At 33.4% G+C, this 18,151-nt stretch overlaps 1 long non-coding RNA gene across 1 annotated transcript; it reads right to left on the bottom strand.

Annotated features, from left to right (window-relative positions):
- Positions 1-355: 355 nt before the first annotated feature.
- On the bottom strand, positions 356-1,690 carry LOC131179949 (uncharacterized). Its single transcript, XR_009148954.1, has 2 exons — positions 1,602-1,690; positions 356-1,163 (listed from the first exon to the last, which is right to left on the bottom strand). It is a non-coding gene; the product is annotated as an uncharacterized LOC131179949 (long non-coding RNA).
- Between the last annotated feature and the right edge of the window lie 16,461 nt (positions 1,691-18,151).

Here is an 18,151-nt window from a genome sequence, read left to right as displayed (position 1 = left end):
GAAACAGAATCCTATACTCCGCATGTGACTCCTAGTAGACTCTTCCCAACACTTAGACAACTTTTCCCTAAGAATCTGGAGCCTAAGCTCTGATACCACATTTGTCACGACCCAACCTATGGGCCGGACCGGCACTAGGACCTGGGCCAGCTTAAAGCCCCCGAGGCCCGTAGTAAGCCTAACTGTTCATTAACCCAACTCTAAGACCCATTTGGGCCCAATATCAAGAAAACAAACGGACAGAGTCCGGCCATAAAATGGACTTACCAACGGGGAGTTTTCGACTCACCCGACCTGTAAACACAATATATAGTCAATTGGGGAGCTCAGCTCACCCTCCACATACTCATCAACATAATAATAAATGGGAGCTCAGCTCCCTCATCCAATCCATCAAACAGACATAGAATATTAAGTTTACAGGTCCAACATGATAATAATATTACAGACCAAATTCAAATAATTACTGCTAACACATGCGGAAATTCTAGGAGTACATAAAATTACACAAATATCGATAAACAACCTGCGAAGTATAAAAGCAGGTTAACCCAGAATAAAATATCCTCCTGCGGCCTGTAAAAATTTTTGAACAGGAGTGAGCGTTCGACTCAGAGAGTAAAATATCAATTTTAACCATAATCTCTATAACTATCTGTAACTAATGCACCCTGTAGAGTGAAATGCAACATCAACATCATATTCACATCATAGCATCAAAAAGGTAATTTGGAGCACTCACGCACCCTGTAGCATCAATCATAATATATTGGGAGCTGATCCCCTATACAGCTCTCTTAAATCCAACCTGGTCCCAGCGAAGAACTCAAGCCGTGACTACCCCTCGAAGGAACGGGTCCCAGCGAAGAACTCAAGCCGTGACTACCCCGTCCTATCCATAGTCCACACCACATCACACGCACGCCAACGCACGCACACTGCTCCAAATTACCACAACAACACTCATGGCACATTAACAGTTATGAATGCAACATAAATCGTGCCTAGAGTTTAACTACATAAATATATGCATATAAGTGATGCATGGGCATGCTGAACATATAATAATATCGAAATTACAATTAAAATTAATATTTTACTCACAAACTTGACGACAAATTACTGTGGCGGCTGGGCGGAGGAAGAAGGCTGTCCCGGCTCACCTGACAATTACATTACATCTATTTAATAAATTTGACTCAATACAAACAAAGAAAAAGATCAAGTACATCCTAAGTCGTGCCGAAAATCCGGCAGAGTCTCCCCTATACCTAGGACCTACCCAACCTGCAAAAGGGCTAAAACGCACTTCTATTTTCACAATCCATATATCAGCTCAATCATATCACACACTCCCGCCCATCAAATCAATCATCCATCACAATACTCAAACTTTCAATTTAGTCCTTATTATTGTTCAATTTTGACAAAACTGCCCAAACAAGCTCTAAAAATTATAAAACTTTGCCCCGCGGTCCTTAGCAATATTACTAAGCTATTGCAAAAAGAATCGTAATTTTCTAAGCTACCACGAATATTTTATGGATTTTTAATCCTATTCAAGCACTAGAAAATTACGAAAAAGCAAGGTTCGGGTTTACCTTTGCCGATTCCGACTTCGGGAACGCGCTCGGGATGCCTGACAATGGTGGGGTAGCCAAAACCTAGATCCAATTCGGAGACTTTTCCGTAGTCGAAATTCACAGATCCGGACAACTGTCGAATTTCCGCGAATTGAGGATACCTACACGAAGCCCAATAATAATATATAAAAAAATCAGGGGTGTTACATAATTACTAATCACTTATAGTTAGTAAAATAACTGACGGCTATCAAAATAGTTAAAAGTTACTCGAACGATTAATATTTAGCATGCATGTGTAATTTTAGGTAATATTCTTTCTTTTGACCATAAAGATAAATTATCTTAGAATAGTTAATTAAGAATATTCAAGTTTAAGATCTTTTCACTTTTAATACCTTAAAAGTATAGGAAGATTGATCAGGTTTAAAAGTGCAGATCCCTGATGATGAACCAATTCTAGATTTTGGACTACCAGGCGCTCCATAACAGACCAGACCTAGTTCAGGCCCATGGTTCATCTCAGATGATGTTCAACCATCAAAGTGGAGAAATCGCCTTGCAGAATTTAAATTAATCAAGTTGCCTTTGATTGAGGGGTAACTTACTAGTTAAATTTGTACGTAAGTAGATATTTTATCAAAGTAAAGAATATAAGATTTATTTATTCTCTTCAACTTTCTGAATAATTCACACATATAGTCATAGATACCCATTCCTTCCACTCATCTCAATATATATATATATATATATATATATATATATAGAGAGAGAGAGAGAGAGAGAGAGAGAGAGAGTCAAAATCCCCTTCAAAAGAAAAGGAACTAAGGGATCTATATTGAGGTTGAACATTTTATGATTATTATAATTAAATAATCAAATCACAAATCGACAAATTGATGATCGTTTTAGTAGGAATATATACGATTCAGTTATTAATTAATAATTTCTGAATTTCCAGTTTTTAATTTTTTAATTATCGATTTAGTAATTAGAATAATAAAATTTTTATTAGTTAATATATTAATTATTATTTACGATTATTGTTTTTATAATTTTTTTAATAATATTTAGTTTATAATTATTTTTATTAAAAATAAATGATATTTTAAAAAAAAATATTAAAAATATTTTTATATTAATTAATAATATAAAATATATTATAAATCTTCGTTAGTTCGATTATAATAATAACTAATTGAATATTTCTTTCCTTCAGTTAAGTTTTATTTTCTCTGGATTTGAATTTAATTTAATTAGTATTTTAAAATTAATTAAAAATTTAATAAGCTAAAAGTTCAATTTAATTTAATTTAATTAATTATTTTTTTCCTTTATTTACTTGGCAGACCGCCATATAAAAATAATAATAATAAAAACCGAATGTCACAGTATTATTTAGGCCCAAATTCAAAAACCAGCTGGGTCTGTTTGGGCCTTTGTGAAATTGCGGTGAGACCCCCTTGGCACTTGCCTAACCTTAGCAAAGAAATCAGAAATGTTAGAGATAGCATATAAATTATTATGGGGAGAGAGAGGAGAGGGTAGATCAACAGAAATCACAATGTAAAAAGTAAATAAGACATTAAGACCTACCCTTCAATTATTTACTCAATTCCCACAAGCACTCAAATTATTTTTGAGAATGATTCTAATATCATATAGTTAAAGATTTTTTTTTTTTTTTTTTAATGTTCACGTTTGGACTAAAAATGAAATTCAGATAAAACCCTTTCAATAATAAAAGCTCTAAAATTTCAACCCTTAATTTTACAGATAAAATTTATCTGAAAATTAATTTAATGCCAATGACCCAACCTTTTTTTGGTATCACTGTGCTAAAGTTGATATGAGTTGTTTATATTTTCCATGTTTTGTTTGGGTCTTTGGAAGAAAAGATTTATGAACGTGGTATGGTGGCTTCCTTTCTTAATCATTGACAAGGATTTCAATTTCACTCCAACAAATAATAATGATAAGGGGGGAGTGGATAAGATGATAAAATCAAGAAAAAAACAAATTTGAAAGTTTTGGTGAACCCATGTGGCAGACATTGGAAATCAGTAAGCTACCAACTTATGAAAAGTTATACAAGAAATTTTACATATATATATATATATATATATATATATATATATATATATATATATATATATATAAAATTTCAATCAAAATTTAAGATAATAAATTCTTAAAAAAAAAATTATGATTTCATGTTTTGATATATAAAGATCATGAGATTTTTATTAATTTGATACTCTTTATTTTTTTTATAAATGTGATTTAAACCACTTGTTACCATTAAATAATAATGATAAGTTGAACACATAGTATTACCCACATAAGCAATACATTTATCACATACCATTACGTCAGTATCATATTTACTACATGTCATTATATTAGCGCTCTGTATTTATCACATCAACATCATTTATCGGTAATTAATGGTTTGAATCACATATACTAATAGAAGAATATATGAAATGGATGCAAATATAATCATTCATTTTTTTTTTATGATTTAAGTATTGGCTATCAAATGCATATGTTAATTTTCAAACACCTTAATAAATTATTTTTACCATTGAAACAATTTATTTTTTTTACTGAATTATTTTACCATTTTTACTATTGAAAAAAAAGTGAAAAAAAAGGCAACGAAACTCATGCAAGAGATCAAATTTAGGTTCATTGCATGTCTCGATTGGATGTGAGGAGGATGTTAGTCTTAGAATTAAAGTCGGATGGTTGAAGTGGAGACTTGCCACGAAAGTTTTATGTGATCGCAAGATTCCCAATAAGTTAAAAAGAAAATTTTACCATACAGCCATATGACTGGCCATGTTACATGGTAGTGAATGTTGGGCACTAAAGGAGTCGTATGTATCTAAGATAAGAGTTACGGGATGAGAATATTAAGGTGGATAAGTGGCCATACTATACTAGATAAAATCCATAATGAGAGTATTAGAGAAAAGGTAGGAGTAATGCCAATTGGGGATAAGTTGAGAGAAAGGAGATTGAGATGGTTTGATCATGTGAAGCGTAAACATACGGAGACTCTAGTTAGACAAATAGAGCACATTAAGTTAGAGGATAAAAAGAAAAGAAGGGGTAGACCTAAACTGACTTGGAGGAGTAGTACAATATAACCTAGAAGCATTACACATTTCCGAGGATTTAACCTAAAATCGTTTAGAGTGGAGAAAGAGAATCCATATAGCTGACCTCAAATTTTTGGAATAAAAATTTAATTGAGTTGAGTTGAGTTGAGTTGATTAGCCAAAATCTAAGTGAAGAAGAAAAAAAAGTCAATGACAGGCAAGCTAACCCAAGAGAGAAAATGGCTAATCCAACCGAACACCTGAAACCATCCATAACCTCCTTTTACATCCTTACTTCCAAGTATGCCAAACTACACTAGGAAAAGTCAAACTCCCACCCAATACCACGAAAAGATGAGCATGGCAATCACCCTTTTCTCAACAGGATGAGCATGGCACTCAAGGCATAAAATAAGATAGATAAGGGGATAATGGATCACTCTACCTGAGATCATAAGTTGGAGAGAACCAAGGCAATGGTTCATGGTTGTCTATTCTGAAACACAACAAAGGTGAAATTGGAAATTTATCTCTGAAGGAGCCGAAAATAAATACTAAAAAAAAATTAAATGAAATTTTAATAAAAATATAGGATTAAAATAAAAATATAAAATATTAAAAGATTAAAATTAAATAATATAAAAAATATGAATAAAATTTATATATAAGTGTAGAGACTAAAACAAAAAAAAAATTAGAGGGCAAATGATAATTTAAAAAAAATAAACTAAAATTTTATTTTTAAAAATATTGGAGGCAAATAGTAAATTTTTTGAAAATGTACATTAAAATTTATGGATAAAATTTTGATTTTGTAGTCCTGCCCCTGAAACAAAGTAGCTCTCAACTATGCCATATCTAGCACAAGACACAAATTGTTCTATGATATTGTTACATATTATAGAAGGAAGAAAAGAAATAATAATGTTAAGCAGAATAATCTAGTAGAGAATGTTTTGGAGGGAAATGTTGTTGAGGAAGTTAGAAGGAAGAACTGAATCTGGTCACAGTTAAGGAAGAACTGAATCAGTCACTTTATTAGTTGTGTAACTTGCTCTATAAAAGGAAAGACCCTCATCTGTATTCATGCACTCCATTAATGAATCAATATGCACTTTCTCTCTCTCATTCTACTCTTTTCTTTTCTCATCTAAATCTAAATTCTCTTCTCATCTACTTCTATTCTCTTGATCTGTTTTCAATCTTGCATTCAGAGGATAAATTAGGGTTGAACCTAACAATTTGGTATCGAGCAAGGTTCTGACGGGATTAGATCTACAATTGTGATTACAGCGATCGCATGATGACCAGATCTGGAGTAGTTACTCAGATTCAACTAATTCAGCCAAAATAGTGAATTGGAGGAACAAATTAGGGTTATGCGGGAGGTATCGAAGAAGGATAAGGAAGAATTGAGGAGAAATTAAGCAAAATGCGACAAGATCTTGGAGGAGATGCGATCCTTGTTTGCAGTTGTTATGATGGATAAAAGTAAGGGAAATAATTCGAGAAAATGAAGTAGCTGGATCTCATGCTGCTTGCTCTCGGAGGGAAGGGAATTGCCCAAACCAAAGCGAGAATGGGAATCAAGAATGAAAGAAGATAATAATACTGGATCTACAGCAGACAATGAAGGTATGTCAAAGATCTTGCCTAAAGTCAAATTAGTGACATTTGATGGGAAGGAACCTAGGGCTTGGGTTAGGAAATGTATCAAATACTATGAGGTGTATAGAGTACCTAAAGATAAAATGGTAGGAATTGCTAGCTTTGTTTTTAATAGATAGAGTGATGCACAGTATCACAATTGGATAAAGGGGGATGGATCTCATGCTTGGGATGATTTTGAAAGGGAATTGTGTGGGAGATTTAGAGAGGAAGGGCTCTATTGTGGAAGAATTTATGAAGATGAGACAAAAGAGATCTATTGAAGAATACTTGGATAAGTTTGAGGATATTAGAATAAGGTTGGAAAGGGTGATGCCTAGTTTGGGAGAAGCCTATTTCCTTTCTGGTTTCATTGGAGGATTGAGAGATGACATTAGACCCATGGTGAGAATGATGAGACCTACTAGCCTTGCCCACGCTTTTGAAATTGCAAAATTTCAAGAACAACTACTTAATTGTAGTAAGAAACCTAATTCTTTCACCAGAACAGTACCAGAACTTCCTTTGTTCCATCATCATCATCTTTTCCTTACAAATCTGCCCCAACTTATCAAAATTTTCCTTATGCACCCAAACCACCCAATTCTGATCAAAATAATAACCTGAAACAGCCCATCTCCACCCAAAAACCAGTACTTGCAACCAGTCAAGCTTCTGTCAACCAAACTGCTACTAGACCAAATCCTAATACTGCACCTAATTCCAACAACATAAGACAACCAAGGCCCTGCTTTAAATGTGGAGATAAGTACTTTCCTGGTCATCAATGTAAGCAACAGAAATCTGTGATGGCTATTCAATCTTGTGAATATGAGGAATCTGCATTTCAAATGCAAGGGCAGGATATGGAAGATGGGGAAGAAGTGTGGCATGATGTTATGGAAGGGAATGGAAGTGGAGAAGTAGATGAAATAACCCTTCTGTACATGCTATTGAGGGTAGACAGGGATAAAAACTATAAGGATGTTAGGGAAGCATAAGAGCAGGAGTTATTGATTTTAATTGACTGGCAGCACTCATAGCTTCTTAGATGTTAAAGTAGCTAGGGATTTGAAGGTGCAGTAGTAGATGTGATTTGCTGCGATGCTTGATGGTGATGGCGGAAGAATTTCGGCACTTGTATCGATCCTAATTTTAAGCGGAAAATGCATCATTATTCTTTCTGTTTTGACTTGAGTTCTTTGGATATGGGGAGCTTTGATATAATACTTGGAGTTGATTGGCTGAAAACTTTTAATCCAATTTTATTTGACTTTGAGAGTTCCTCAGTCAGTTTCCACAGGGCTGGTACAATGATTACATTACAAGGAATCACAGATGCTACTCCATAGCAAACACTTTTGAATTGTATGAACTGTGGTAAGCTAGTTCATAAGAAGGGAGGAGACTTTCAAACCCCATTATTCTGTCTACAAATTTCTCCGGTCACGAGGGTCTAATCTTTGAAATCTTGCCATGGCAACTAATTCATCCTCTACTACTTATCCTATGGATTTGCAACTATTATTATACAAATTCCATTGTATATTTGAGGATCCTAAAGTGTTGCCACCTTTTAGAAGACATAATCACTCAATTCCTTTACTGCCATCTGCTCAGCCTGTTAATATCAGGCCATATAGGTATCCACACTTCCAAAAGACTGAAATAGAAAAATTGGTGAAAGAAATGTTAGGGAGTAGAGTCATACAGTAGTAATGACCCTTATGCTTCTCCAGTGTTGCTTGTCAAGAAAAAAGATGGCTCATGGAGGTTTTGTGTTGATTACAGAAGATTGAATGATCTCACCATTAAAGATAAATTTCCAATACCTATTATAAATGATCTTCTAGATGAGCTTCATGGTGCTTCAATCTTTTCTAAGATTGATTTGAAAGCTGGATATCATCAAATTAGAATGAATCCCTCAGATGTTCATAAGACAGCCTTTAGAACACATCATGGGCACTATGAGTTTACTGTCATGCCTTTTGGGTTGACAAATGCTCCAGCCACATTTCAAGCTCTTATGAACCACATTTTTCAATCTTTGCTGAGGAAGTTTGTTTTGGTATTCTTTGATGACAATTTGATATATAGTTCTTCATGGAAAGAGCATTTGCAGCACCTAGAAGAAGTTTTTAAAATCCTGCAACAACAGCAGCTGTATGCTAAGCTTAGCAAGTGTTCTTTTGGGCAGCATGAGATTGATTATTTGGGACACATTATTTCTAGCAAAGGTGTAGCAACTGATCCTACTAAGATACAAGCCATGATATCTTGGCCTACTCCCAAATCAGTTAAAGAACTCAGGAGTTTCTTGGGATTAACTGGCTACTATAGGAAATTTGTTCCTCATTATGGAATAATTAGCAAGCTCCTTACTGATTTACTCAAAAAAGATGCATTTCAATGGGATGAGAAAGCACAACAGGCCTTTGAGCAACTTAGGGCTGTTATGTCCCAAGCTCCTGTGTTAACCTTGCCAAATTTTACAAAGCCTTTCATAGTGGAGACTGATGCTAGTGGTATGGGTATGGGAATTGTGCTGCAGCAGGATGGGCATCCACTTGCCTTCATTTCTAAGGCATTTGGTCCTAGGACAAGGTCTTTATCAGTTTATGAAAGGGAATTATTGGCTATAACATTTGCTGTGTCAAAATGGAGACATTACTTGGAACAGGGACCCTTTTTCATAAAGACTGATCATGAAAGTATCAAAAATTTGTTAGAGCAGAGGTTGCATACTAACTTGCAATTTCGAGGGGTTTCTAAATTCTTTGAGTGCAATCTGAGAATCCTGTACAAAAGAGGGGTGGATAATAAGGTGGCAGATGCCCTGTCTAGGAGACCTGCACCTTTGGAAGCTACTTTACTGGCCTTGCATTCTTCTTCTCTGTAGCCTACTTGGATGTCACAATTAATTCATAGCTATGCTACTGATAAGCAAGCTAATGACTTAATTTCTCACCTTTCTATTGATGCAAATGCACATCCTGGGTACTCTTTGAAAGATGGATTGTTGTTTTACAAAGACAGACTTTATGTGGGCAGAACAGGACATTTGAGGGAGCATTTATTAGCTCTCTATCACAATTCACACTTAGGAGGACACTCAGGAATTAATGCTACTGCAGTGAGACTTAGCAGGCATTTCTTTTGGCCTGGGATGCTTAAGGCAGTAGTTGAGTGGATAAGAAGTTGTGATGTTTGTGCCAGGTGTAAGGTTGAGACTTGTGCCACCCAGGTCAGGCCATTCTGACCCTTCCTCATCAAGCTTGGCAGCACATCACTATGGACTTTGTGGAGCAGTTGCCAAAGTCCAAAGGCAAAGACACCATTCTTGTGGTTATTTGCAAATTTACTAAGTATGCTCACTTGTTGCCACTTTAGCAACCCTTTTCTGCCTCTGATGTTGCCAAATTATTCTTGGATTTTGTCTTCAAATTACATGGTTGTCCTATTATTATTATCTCTGATAGAGATAAGATTTTTACTAGTTCTTTTTGGAAAGAACTATTCAGGTTGTTGGGAACCAAATTGGCTTATACTTCAGCATACCATCCCCAATCAGATGGTCAGTCTGAAAGGCTAAACCAAAGTCAAGAAGGGTACTTGAGGTGTAATTGTTATCAACAACCACATTCTTGGGCCAAGTGGTTACCATTGGCCGAGTGGTGGTATAATACTAGCCATCATTCTTCCTTGAAAATGACTCCATTTGAGGCTCTCTATGGTTACAAGCCACCTCCCTTGACATTTCTGCCTTTGGATAATACTGTTGTAGGTGCTGTTGTTGACTTTGTGAAAGATAGGCAGCACATGTCTCAGCTAATTAGGGACAATCTACTAATAGTTCAGAATAGGATGAAACAGTATGCAGATAAAAAGAGGTCTGAGAGGACTTTTGAAGTGGGGGACTGGGTTTACCTTAAGTTGCAGCCTTACAGACAAACATCAGTGGCTCTAAGAAATAATTTCAAGCTAGCAGCAAGGTTCTATGGTCCATTCCAGGTAGAGGCTAAAGTGGGTTCTGTTGCTTATAAATTGAAGTTACCTCCCACAGCATCCATTCATCCTGTTTTTCACGTGTCACTCTTAAAGAGAAAAGTAGGTGAAGGTAATGTTGTAGTCCAAGATTTTCCCACTTTTCAGGATGACATGATTGTGGTAGCTCCTGAGAGGGTGTTGAAGACAAGAATTGTAACTAGGCAACAACAGCAGGTCCTTCAAGGCCTCATTAAATGGCTTCATTTGCCTGAGGAGGAAGCTACATGGGAAGATTAGTCTTTTATCCAGAGCCAATTTCCTGACTTCAAATCTTCTTGGACAAGAAGATTGTCTTATGAGGGTATTATTGTTACATATTATAGAAGGAAGAAAAGAAAGAATAATGTTAAGCAGAATAATCTAGTAGAGAATGTTTTAGAGGGAAATGTTGTTGAGAAAGTTAGAAGGAAGAAGAATGGGTCACATTAAGGAAGAAATGAATCAGTCACTGTTAGTTGTGTAACTGCTATATAAAAGGAAAGACCCTCATCTGTATTCATGCATTCCATTAATGAATCAATAACAGACTTTCTCTCTCTCATTCTACTCTTTTCTTTTCTCATCTAAATCTAAATTCTCTTCTCATCTACTTCTATTCTCTTGATCTGTTTTCAATCTTGCATTCAGAGGATAAATTAGGGTTGAACCCTAACAGTTATATATGAGTTTTAGTTGAAATTATTTTTAAAATCATATTCTCTAATTTAAATTTCAATAAAAATTAAATAAAAAATAATAATAAATTGGCCTATATATGTGAAAACTTTGCATGACGTAGAATTAAAGTTTGCTTGGAAACGAAATTTCAGAGGCTTCTGTGCACGTAACTGAGTTTTTCTTCTTTTTGTCAATACAATAGTGTATCATAAATAAGTATACTAGTTTTAGGGTTCCAACAGAGTTTCGAGTTCCTTTCTTTCTATATAAACTACAAACTATATGACGTGAACACAAAAGCTAAGCTGAGCTGCCACATTTGTACACGTACTGGTTAGTTTCGTGCTTTGGATTTTTTTTTTTTTTTTTAAGGATTTAAGAGAGTAAAAATTTGAATCTAAATTTACTCGTAAACGATATACTTTTAATTATTAGAGTAAATCAATTTAGGCAGACTAAGAACTTTAACTCTGATTGTTTTGCAAAAAATATTTCTTAAAAAAATATTTTAAACATTTTTTAATATTTAAAACTTTAAGAAAAATGAGTTAATAGAAAATTTCTTGATAAGATAAAATAAATTATTTTTATATAAATGACTTCCTTTTTCTAAGAAAGAAAAATAAAAAGAAAAAGTTATTTTTTAAATTTTGAAAATCTCATTAAAAAATAAAAGTATTTATATTTTATACATATGTGATATAAATATATATTATTAGTTTAACATATAACTAAATAATGAAAAATATTTTTATACTTTTTTTAGAAAATAATTTTTATGAAAATATTTTTTTATAGAATTTGTTTCTGGGAAATAAAGAGAGTTTTAATTACAAATTAAAATATAAGAAAAAAAAAAGGGTTCTGCCGACGTTGGGCATGCATGTCCTCCATTTATACAGTTGGTTGGTGCCCTCCAGGATTAGGTACTGTTTCACCAGAGACATGCACATATGGATATCAGATGAGCTCAAATCTACAAGTTTATAAATTATGCTATACAAATTAATATCATTAATTTATATTTTTTAAGATTATTAATGGGACAATATATGAGGATCCTCCATGAGTCAAAACTTTAATTGTATCACATACTATACATTTCGAGGATGTGCCAATTAAGTAAAAGGCTCTTTTTTTTTTACATACGTTGAAAATTATTAAAATGAATTGGATATAAATTTAAGATCTCTTCCATTTATTATACTCAACTCAACTAAGCCTTTATCCCAAAAATTTGGGGTCGGCTATATGGATTCGCTTTTTCCACTCTGAACAATTTTGGGTTAAATCCTCAGAAATGTGTAATGCTTCTAAGTCATGTTGTACTACTCTACTCCAAGTCAATTTAGGTCTACCCATTTTTTTCTTTCTATCCTCTAACCTAATGTGCTCTACTTATCTAACTGGAGCTCTTTCATTTATTATGAAGCAAATAATTTTCTTTAATAAATGACACTGATCGGGATTTGAGTACGACACTAATAGTTTTGGAGACGACTACAATACCATTAAGTCAAAACTAGTTAGTAAATAAATAATATTATCAAGTTACTAGCTTTAAATAATAGTAGTATTTAGAGGGTATTTCGCTTAACTTATAAAAATTATCTTATGATCACTAGTGCTTAAAGACTAATTTGAACTTATAAGTATTTAAAATTTTAAATAATTACGTGTTTATTTAAAATATTTTTAAGTGACTGATAAATAGTTAATGTATTTGGTAAAAAATAGTTTATAAGCATATTTATCATTGAAATGGCTAAGATAATATTAAATGAGATTTACAATAAAATTTTAAAAATTGAATAAGGATAATATAGTAAAATACTTTGTCAAACTAATTTATAAACACAGAATTTATAAGTATCAAAATAAAAAATTGAACCTCCCTAATTTATTTTTTTTAGCTTATAGGATTACTATAAATAAATAGATCAGTCTATTTTTAGAGTTTATAAGCTAATTTTACTAACTTATAAATTAAGACAAATACCCTCTTAAACACCCGATGATTAATCGAGTAATTAATGCAATAAAATTAAATAGTCCCTTCATCATATAAAAATAGACTTATTTTTCTTTTTCGCCTAAAATTGTAGGCCATTTTCTTTTTGAAATAATTTTATTAGTTTACTAACATGCTCCGATTTAATATAAATTGAATTTCAAGATAAATTCTATTAGATTTAAAAATAACTGAGTAACATAAATTATTTAATTTTAAATAAGATAATATGAGTGAAAGGTATATTAATTAAACAAATAAATAAAATTTATTATTTTAATTAAATTAATTATATTTTTTAATCTATGTGAAAAAGAAGTAAGTCTATTCATATGGCATAGAGGGTGTAATTAATTATTTATATTTTTATTAGTATCTTATTTACGGGTAGCAAGATTGGATGATGTTCAATACAAATGTTAACGTTGTGGTGTTTATTATGGCTTGCATATGATTTGGTATATAGGCGTCAAAGAGCTTTTGATTAAAGTGGATAAGCAAAGTGTTATAGCCATGATTACTTTTGATGTGTTGATAGTGGCCTAGCTAGAGGGTATTAATAGACACTTTGTGGCAAATTGTTAGAGTTTTATGATTAAAATATATTAAATTTAATTTAAATTAATTTTTAATTGCATTTTAATTAACATATTAAAGAAAATAATTATTTTAATAGCAATTTTTAATAATAACACGAAGAAGACTTCTATTGAATGGGTTTATATAGTCAAATAGAATTACAATGGGTACCTTGGGGATTAATATTCCTAATACTTGGGTCATTCTTAAATTCAATTAAAATTTTTTTTGTCAACTACTTCAATTCATTTTAAATTAGATTATTATTAAAAAAAATTAAATCTATTTAATTTTATATTTTAATTAATAATTTTCATAAAAATTATTTTTATTAATAATTTATATTTTAAAATTTTAATAATTATATAAAATATTTAAATTCTATTTATTTAACATATAAACATTTACAAAATATTATTATAAAAATATATATTTTATATTTAATTAATTATTTATATAAACAAATTAAAATAATAATACATAATATATAGAATCAAAATTCAATACTGATATTAATTTTTAAACTCAAACTCATTTCTAATTCAATTATATATATATATATATATATATATATATATATTATCTAAATTTATTCTACAATTATCCACAAATACCCAATACATTATGATTCCTAGATAAAATATATAACATATATAAGTATGTCACTATTAAATAACATATGGTATCCATTAATATACAATTCATGAAGGTGTGCGATCCAAAAATCCATTATTAAAGAAATGATGCAATAACATGATTTTTACTATATATGTACGTAGAGAGAGAGAGAGAGAGAGAGAGAGAGAGAGAGAGAGTAGTGTGTTATGGATATGTGTGTAAGCCCCATGCATTTGAAGTAAGATCTTCAGTTGCCTGGCATCACCAAGGCTGAGGACTCCCATATTGTGGCCTCAAAAAACATAAAATAGTAAACGCAGGAGGGGCATTAAAGAAGAGAGGGAAGCCCATAGTATTCAACTGTTAATGATTGAAATGATATATATGCATGTGAAATGGCTAACGGGACACAACACTCTCCAATAGCTTCCATTAGCAATGCTCTCTGATTTAATAATAACAATGATAGGGACCTGCAAGAACTAGGATTCCCCGTACATCGTGTCTGCTGCAATCTTTCATTGCCTCTTACCCATCCCATTATATTTATATATATAAATCTCTCTCCTCCATTATTGTTTTCGTTTATCCATTTGTTTGATAATACTGAGACTCTGAAATTTTCTCTTATTTGGAGTGTGCTAAATGTATTTAGCTTTGGATTTAGGATTTGAGGTTGCTTCTATTAAAATAATTTAAATTAATTTAATTTAATTTAATTTTTATATATTTACTTTTAATTACGGATATTAATTGGCACTAAATCTGATTTGATTGGCTTTTAACTCGATTAATTTTCTTTATTTTCATTTAAATTATAATATTGTGTAATGAAAAAAAAAAATCTTCTCACCTACATAATAATATATTATTTTTTTATTAAAAATAATTTATTTATATATATTTATATATTTAAATATTATATTTTTAATAAAAAAATACAAATATATCGTTAAAATTATATTTCTAATTTATAATTGATTTTTAATAAATAAATTTATATTATATAATAATAAATTAAAATAAAAAAATAAAACAAAAGAAAATTATCTGTCACGACCCAACCTATGGGCCGGACCGGCACTAGGACCTGGGCCAGCCTAAAGCCCCCGAGGCCCGTAGTAAGCCTAACTGTTCATTAACCCAACTCTAAGGCCCATTTGGGCCCAAATTCAAGAAATCAAACGGACAAAGTCCGGCCATAAAATGGACTTTCCAACGGGGAGTTTTCGACTCACCCGACCTGTAAACACAATAAATACTCAATTGGGGAGCTCAGCTCACCCTCCACATACTCATCAGCATAAAAATAAATGGGAGCTCAGCTCCCTCATCCAATCCATCAAACATACATAAAATATTAAGTTTACAGGTCCAAAATAATAAATTTAGTTTACAGACCCAAATCAAATAAATATTTCTAACACATGCGGAAATTCTAAGATTTAACAAGTTATACAAACATTAATAATCGACCTGCGAGGGAGAAAGCAGGTTAACTTCAAAAATATCCTCCTGTGGCCTGGAAAAATTTTTGAACAGGAGTGAGCGTTCGACTCAGAGAGTAAAATATCAATTTTAACCATAATCTCTATAACTATCTAAAACTAATGCACCCTGTAGAGTGAAATGTAACATCAACATCATTTTTACATCATAACATCAAAAAGGTAATTTGGAGCACTCACGCACCCTGTAGCATCAATCGTAATATATGGGAGCTAATCCCCTATACAACTCTCTTAAATCCAACCTGGTGCCAGCGAAGAACTCAAGCCAGACTTTCGCTTAATAAACCAAATCGAGGGTCCCAGCGAAGAACTCAAGCCGTGACTACCCCTCGAAGGATCGGGTCCCAGCGAAGAACTCAAGCCGTGACTACCCGTCCTGTCCATAGTCCACACCACATCACACGCACACCAACGCACGCACACTGCTCCAAATTACCACAACAACATCCATGGCACGTTAACAGTTATAAATGCAACATAAATTGTGCCTAGAGTTTAACTACATAAATATATGCATATAAGTGATGCATGGGCATGCTGAACATATAATAATATCGAAATTACAATTAAAATTAATATTTTACTCACAGACTTTACGATAATCACTGTGGCGGCTGGGCGGAGGAAGAAGGCTGTCCCGGCTCACCTGACAATTATATTACAATTATTTAATACAAATGACTCAATACAAATCAAGAAAAAGACCAATACGTCATAAGTCGTGCCGAAAATCCGGCAGAGTCTCCCCTATACCTAGGACCTACCCAACCTGCAAAGGGCTCAAAACACACTTCAATACTCACAATCCATATATCCACAACTCAATCACATCACACAGCCCCTCCTGGGCCCATCAAATCAATCATCCATCACAAATATGTAAAATTTCAATTTAATCCTTATAATTGATCATTTTTGCAAAAACTGCCCAAATAAGTTCTAAAAATTCTAAAACTTTGCCCCGCGGTCCTTAGCAACATTACTAAGCTATTGCAAAAAGAATCATAATTTTCTAAGCTACCACGAATATTTTATGGATTTTTAACCCTATTTAAGCACTAGAAAATTACGAAAAAGCAAGGTTCAGGTTTACCTTTGCCGATTCCGACTTCAGGGACGCGCTCGGGACGTCTGACAATGGGGGGATAGCCAAAACCTCGATCCAATTCGAAGACTTTTCGTAGCAGTGCATGCGTAGGAAATTCACAGACCCGGTCAACTGTCGAATTTCCGCGAATTGAGGATACCTACACGAAGCCCATAACACGGGGGTTAGTACATAAATTTTTCAGAATTTTCTAAGCTCATTAAATGCTCGGAAAAACACTGCAAAATTCCGTGGGACCCACCAAAAAACGGTGTCGGAAAAATTCGAAATTTATGTCACCGCGAAGCTCTCGACGAGTGGAGCGTGCTGGTACCCTCGGTTTTCTCGTGAGATTCACGGTTTTCGAGAAATCTAGCCCAAAAGTCGAAATGGGCTAAAAACTTCCCGAGCAAAAATTGGACAAACCGCTAGATGGATTTCGGCGTTCTTGGTGTCTATGGAAAGCTCTCGCCGAGTAGATGATTTTAGACACAAGATCCGGTTCAATTGGTTACCGGATCGGCCGGATTTTGGCCAGAGAAGCCGAAACGCCGCACGCGCGAGGGAGGGAATTCGCGCGTGGTTTCCGGCTGTTTGGGGGCCACCGGCCGGGAGGTCGGGTGGCGCGGCCTACCGGGTGGGTGGGGAGGTGGTCGTGGCAGGGGAGGGAGGAGAGAGAAAAGAGAGAGAAAAGGAAGAGGGAACGGCGCGCGCGGGAGGAAGAAAAAGGGAAGGTAGCCGGTTCGATTCGACCGGTCCGATCCGGTCTGGTTCGATTCGGTCGGTCCGATTCAAGATACAAAATTTTAAATTTTTTTACTCTGCCTCGGGATCGAAAACGAGGTCCAAAAATTCCGAAAAAATTTCAGAAAACTCAGAAAAATGCGTAGACTCCAAATATATTTTTAGTTTTGCCACGTGGTCTTTAAATTAATTTTTTAAAATCATCACGTTTATATTTTCGGAAAATCGAACCCGATTTTTAAAATTCGAAAAATCTCAAAAAAATTCCTAAAATTTAAATAAAATTAAAATACAAAAAATGCTTATAAAATTTAAAATTTTGGGGTGTTACATTATCTCAGGGAAACCTACATCGCCCGCTTCTAACGAAGAAGTCTCCACTTGATTCGAACCCTTATTAGACTATCTTGTCCCTGATTAGCCATTGCCATTCCTACTTTCAATTTCTTATTATTTTTTGATGTGGGATTCTGGAACTTCTTTTAATATTTTCAGCTTATTTTCGATTCCTAATTTTCAATATAAAGCCGTGTTGAAAAAAAAAAATTATGGATTTA

This window comes from Hevea brasiliensis, chromosome 1, assembly GCF_030052815.1.
Source record: "Hevea brasiliensis isolate MT/VB/25A 57/8 chromosome 1, ASM3005281v1, whole genome shotgun sequence".
Taxonomy (NCBI): Eukaryota; Viridiplantae; Streptophyta; class Magnoliopsida; order Malpighiales; family Euphorbiaceae; genus Hevea; species Hevea brasiliensis.
The sequence above is the reverse complement of the archived record's forward strand: the minus strand, read 5'-3'. Positions and strand labels throughout refer to the sequence as shown.